Source organism: Ambystoma mexicanum, chromosome 11 (assembly GCF_040938575.1).
Source record: "Ambystoma mexicanum isolate Mex_15411 chromosome 11, UKY_AmexF1_1, whole genome shotgun sequence".
Lineage (NCBI taxonomy): Eukaryota > Metazoa > Chordata > Amphibia > Caudata > Ambystomatidae > Ambystoma > Ambystoma mexicanum.
Window position 1 is genome coordinate 527500 of NC_090934.1, and position 6519 is coordinate 534018.

Genomic DNA, 6519 nt, shown 5'->3' on the forward strand with positions numbered 1-6519 from the left:
TATCAACACCCTTTCCAGGTTATCTATCCTCGCCATCTCAAAACTACCATTAATCGGCCACTGATGGTCCTGCTGCTTTCTAGTTTGCCTATGCCAAATTTCACAAAATATTATCGCACCCACACCATATTTTGCATACATGTCGTAAGCAGGCGTTCCCCCAGGCGGTGCACTTTGGCCATTCTCCAAGGTCTGTCTACCGCAGCGGAAAAGCCCCGCTAAAGTGAACAGTACTCCAGGCATGTTTTTTAACCTTCCCCTTGGTTATTTAAACTTACTCTGGATGTTTGAATTTGCAAAATCAACACTCTACCAATAATCAGTATTTTGTTTGAACCGGGGAATGACTCAGCTGATGAAACAAGTCGCCTGTCCTGAAGCAACCCCTCCCAACGTCGTGTCTGAGCTTCCCTGGCTTCTGCCTCGTTTTGGGACCCTCGCCTCCTCTTCCCTCTGGCCCGGTACGTCGATCAGGGATCAGATGTGTGCAGATCTGCGAAGGAATCTCTCCTCACTTCTACAGGGTGCCCCGTACACCTCTTGATCCCGGCTCGTTCGTCCCGTCCTCGCCTTTCTTCCGCCTTTACTCAGTTACAACGTCTACGAAGGGGCAAGTGGGGGAAGGTCCCTATTCGGGCACCATCTTGAAAGGGGCCGTTAGGGGTCCCTCGCGATATGGAAACAAGGCAATGACCATACACGAAAAGATGCGCCAGACACGAGGTTCAAATTCCCAATGCGAGGGTTTATTGCAAACAAAATAGTCCCAATTGGCCAACTGTGGTCTCACACCCCGCGACGTGTGTTCTCTAGACCTCGAGGGATGCAAGAGAGCGAATTACGTACATCAGTTACATATGTACAAAACATGTATCATATAATCAGCTGTGACACGTTTTACACGTTTAACACTCCCTTCTACTGCGTTTCTCTGATCTTGGAGTGATGATGGACATTCGTGACAATTATGACACCCTTAATATCATCTTCAATAACAATATGTAATTCCGCAAGTGCAGAGGCATTCTCTAGTTGTTGAATAGAACACAGCGTTTCGGTTCTTAGAAGCAAGCTGCACACGGGGGAAGAGTCACATTCCGGTCTCGCTATCTATAAGGTACTATTTGTGTCCTGGGAGCCGACACGCTATAAAGGGCCCAGTGAAAGGGGGGCCGTAAGAAAAGCATAATTCAAGCCTTTAGCTGCTTCATTCTAACATATTCTACCATCATACGAGACTGGCTGGCAGCTGTGAAATGATTAAATGCCCTGCGGCTCGTCTTCAAGGCTGCAGAGAGGGAGCTTGGGCATTCCTTTCTGGGCTACTTGCGGGGAGTTTCAGCGAACTCCTCAATCTCGCGGCCTTGCCCTTTTCATATTCAGACAACAATGTTAACAGTTGTGCAGTGTAGGCAGAATTTGCAAGAATCGCAAGCTGCAAAGCAGTTTAGACAGAAAGCAATGAGCAATGGTTAACAAGCAAAATGGCAATTCTTGCTACATTTAAAATGGCCGCTCGTTGGTCAAGTATAGCAATCTGTATTTCTATAATCCTGTGCATAAGACGATTGGCCTTCGGCCATCAAGATACGTCTATCATCCAGAAATGAAGGGTACTCGTTTTTCCAGATTGACACCTCCTTTCTTTGTTTAGGTTGCCTTAACCACATTTGATCTCCGGGCTCAATGTTGGACGCCTGTGCTTTCCTCTTGTGGTCCGTGACTTCTTTCATTCTGGCCTTCACTGTGTCATCTTTGTCTCTGGCCTCCTGTTTGAGTGGTGTATCCTCAGTCGTGTGTGTGTCTTCTGGCAGCCGCGTCTGAATCGGTCTTCGGAACATCAGATCAGCTGGGCATATGCCCGTCGTGCTATGAGGCGTGTGTCGATAGTCCCTAAGGAACTGATAGAGTGCTTGCTCGAAAGGTTTGTTGAGTATGGCCGCTATTTGTAGGGTTCTTTTGATGTTGGCCATGAATCTCTCGACCATGCCATTTGCCTTTGGCCATCGTGGTGTAATTCTCCGGTGTTGAAACCCCATGTAATTCGCAAAGTTTTCAAAATCCCTGCTCATGAATGGTGCTCCATTGTCGGACATTATGACCCTGGGTATTCCGTATATGGACAGCATGCGGTCCAGTGCTGGTATGACGTTGGAGGCTGCGGTGCTGTCAACGATTTGTGCCTCTGGAAATCTTGAGTGTTCGTCTATTAACACTAACACGTAAGTGCCATCTCTTAGGGGTCCAAAGAAATCCACCGCAAGTTCCTCCCACACATGTCTCGGTAGTGGTGTCATCCACACCTTTTGCCTCAGCAGTCTCTTGGTGGCCACCACTCCCCGGTGGCTTTCATGCGCTACTTGGATTGTTCTGATGCGCAATGACTTCGGGAGGAGTACTTTGCACCCTTTTAGTATTACATGATCTTCGACTATAGAAAGTTCGTCTCTGACCTGGTCTATGTGTTTGATGTCCTCTTGAATCTCCTCCGGTTCCTGTCTCGCTTGTTGACGCATGTGCGCTCTTCTGTCTTCTTGTATGCAGTGACGTACTATTCGTAATGCTGGGTCCTGCTCTGAGTGTGTGATTATGTCTGCCCACCCCACGGGCAGGGGTTGCAGGTGGTGGACGACATAGTTGAGATATTCATCGGCGATAGATGGTCGAGGATTTGCAGGGCCAGTTGGGTGGCGAGACAGATCGTCAGCCGGGTTGTCTTCTTTACCCGGACCGTGCTTAATGACGAATTTGTAGTCCTGCAGACGTAGACCCCATCGGGCTATCCTCGGTGGCATCCTTGATTTGGGATCTCCGTAAATTGTGAGCAAGGCCTGGTGGTCCGTTATGATGGTGAACTCCTTGCCGTATAAAAACAGGTGGAAGTACTCGCATGCCCACACCACCGCCAGGCTTTCCTTTTCGGTGTGTAGGGTTGGTCTTTTCTCGTCAGCAGGCGTAACGGGTTGCTGATTGTTGCTTAGTCTTTTAGGTATCTGGACCAGTAGCTGGCCAGACCTAAGAAGGATCGAAGCTCCGTCGTGGTTGTCGGAGGCGTGGCAGAGTTGAGCGCTGCTACTTTATCCGGATCTGGCCACATACCATTGCTCGAGAAAATGTGGCCGAAAAACCACAGTGATGCTTTCCCAAATTCACATTTGGCCTTATTCAGGGTCAGTCCAGCCGCTTGCAATGCTTCGCACACTCTGTGGAGGGCGGTGTCGTGTTCCTCCTTGGTCATACCAAATACCAGGACATTATCAGAATAATTCAGGCAGTTTGGCACGTGTCTGATGACTCGGTGTATTTCTTCTTCAAAAGTTTCGGCTGAGGAGGATATCCCGAAGCTGAGCCTTTTATATTGGAATAAGCCCAAATGCGTAGCGAATGTCGTAATGTATCTGGATTCGGGTGCGATTTCAATTTGATGATAGCCTTTTGTAAGGTCCAACTTGGAAAAAACTTGCGCCCCGTGGAGAAGGTGGATCATGTCAGTGATCCTGGGTGCCTGATGTCTCTCCCTCTCTATTGCGGCGTTGGCTCTCCTCATGTCTACGCACAGGCGTATTGACCCGTCGGGTGACTTTTTGGGGACGGGAACAATCGGGGATACCCATGGAGTGGGCCCTGATACTGGTTCAATGATTTTGAGTTTTATGAGTTTGTCTAGTTCTTCTTCGACTTGGCGTTGTATGTTGACAGGTATCCCTCGATAATGCTGAGCGATGGGCTGTATGTCCGGGTTTATGTACCTTTCTGTGTTTGAGTTTTCCTAGACCTTTGAATAGGTCCGGAAAAGTTTGTTCTATTGAGTCCGGCCTGGCGAAATATTTGTGGGCCATGAGCTGGTACAAAATGTGCACCAGATCCATCTCGACAGCAGTCTTGAAGCTAAGGATGCATCCGCTGTTGGCTTCTGTCTTCAGAATATGCAGGGGAATTTTAGCCGTGTGTGATTTGTGTACACACCAAGCAGAAATAGTCCCTTTGCAGGGTAGTGGGGTTCTGGCTCCGTAAGGATATATGTCCACCGTTGCCTTTCGGAGTTTTGGAGGGTTGGAGAGAGAGTTATATGCTTGTTCGCTTATAATGTTGACTGTTGCTCCTGTATCGATGAGGAATTCCAGAGGTGTGTTGTTGATGTGTAGTGTGAGCATTGGACTGTGTTGGGTGGCCGTGGCATTGTTGAGTGCCCACACGTACCCTTTTTCCGTTGATCATCCTCTGATGACTGAGATTCACTGCCTGATGGGGATCTCATTTCGATGTATCGGACAAATCGTCTCCCTTGAGATCTCCTAAAGCTGTCGTAGAGCTTCCTGTCATCCCTGGCATATGTGTTCCTGCATGTTCTGTCTTCTCTCCAGGATCCCATCTGCTCTTCGTCTCCTCTCACCTCGGGTGGGCTGTGTTGCAAGCTTCTTCTCCTCTCCTGTCGTCTCGGTCTGCTGGGCGCTGGTCCGGGTGTATTTTTGCAGACTGCTCTGTAATGGTCTATACCGCCGCAGGCGGCGCATTTTTGTCCGACTGCCGGGCAGTCGCCCACATATGGATATTCATACCCACATCGGTAGCACGTGGCATCTGTGTGTTTCCCACTTTGAGAGGGAGCAGCGTATAGCTTGTTGATTGTGTCCAGGTTGGGTGTCGGGGGCTGAATCGTGACCTTGCCCAGATTATCTAGCTGAGACTCGACTGCCGCTTCCATTCTGGCGAGGGCGAGAATTTCCTCGAGGGACCTTTGCTTCTGGAGCAGTTGCTTTCTAAATGGTTGTGAAATGCAGCCAGCTATGACTTGGGACCTTAGTGCCTCATCATTTGAGTATTTGTGGAACTCGCAGTATTTCAACTTGATGCGTAATCGCATCACAAAATTATCTAGCGACTCCCCTTTTTCTTGTCTCGTGCTATGGAACACATGGCGCTCATAGTCGATGTTCGTATGAGGTGTGAAGTATTCAGACAGCTTCCCATGAAGTTCTCCATATGTGACAGTGTCCACATTCATCAATTCGCCCGCCATGTCCCTGACAGCAGGACCTACTGTCATAAATAGTGCATTTCTTAGCATAGCATCATCAGTTAAACTGATCGCTCCGGTGTAAAATTTAAAATCCCTGAGCCATATGACCCATCTGGGTCCTAAATTGGAGGTGTCTCTGACATCGAATGGGCCTGGCAAGGGCAGATTTTGGGAGGTAGTACCTGCTCCATGTGTCTGTCGAGGATCGTCTGCCGCTGCTCCAGGTCTTCCAGATGAGGACGCTGCTGGGCTCGTTGGGGCCGACATGCCTACGTCGTGTGATGTGCTCTGGTTGAGGCCTGGCGTGTCTCTGGAGTCTTATTCTATTGTTGGGTTGCAAACCCACAGCACGTGCTTGAGGAGGCCGCACTGTGTCGTCTTGATGGGCTGTGATACGCACACTTGATTCCACTGGTGGATCGCCCTCGGGTTCCCTGACTCTCGCGGGGCCTCCCGCTGTCTGCGAGTTGAAGAGAGAGCGAGGTGGGGGGCTAGGGGGGCGGACTTGTTACCGCAATGATTTTGTGCGCCTGTCGGGCTCTCACCGTGCTGCGCGAGCACACACGCGTGAGGGCGGTCGTCCTCCGCCGCTCTTGTGGTGCTGGACGTATTTCCTTGGTTCCGTGCTGCGTAAGCACACCCCCGCGAAGGCGGCCTTCCTCCGCCTCGTTCGCGGTGCTGGTCGTGTCCCTTTGTGTTTGGCGGGTCCACGCACATGCGAGGAGCGCCGACGCGCCAGAGCCGCTCGACCGCAGTCCTCTGCGTGTGTCCCAGGCTCCAGGAGCAGAGGTGCGCCGACGCGCTGCAACCGCTCGACTGCGGGCCTCCTCCCGGCACGAGCGGGTATCGCGTACCCCTCGTCGCCAGTTGTTAGGTTTTACTCGGGTCCTCAAACCGAGTACGCAGAATGTAATAGGCCGGAGCCAGGAATTCATACACCTTGTCTTTATTTTGTACAAACAGGAACTGCCTGAACTCCCCATAGCCCCCCTCCCTAACCCAACGTCACTTCCCCTTGCAGGGGGAATAAGACTGCAACGGTGGTCTGCCCACACAACGATGTGGGCGGGCTGCATGCCTTGCTGAATAACCTGACAGGCATAGGCTGCATTCATTTTGATTAGGTGACAGAACTGTTGCCAATTATAGTGTCATGGGACCCTCATTTCCATCCCATATTAGTTGTGTGGTCAGGCCTAGTAGTGCTAGCAAGACAAAAGGCCGAACTAGGAAAGAGCTGGCCACTGCAGACAGCTTCCCTTTGGTTCTCAAATCCATTGGTATCTCCAGTGTGGAAAAAGCCTGTGACGCTGGAGTTCCACTCATTACCACAAAGAGTGGCGGGTACAGGGCGTGGGGGCGCGCACCGTGCTCAGCAGTAGCGCCCCGGTGCTTCTGGTACTTACAGTGCCCTGGGGGCATGCTTTCACAGCCCTCCAGGCTGGCATCAGAGTGTGGGAGGGCAGCTGGGCTAGAGCATGGCTGCCCAGCCCCACAAA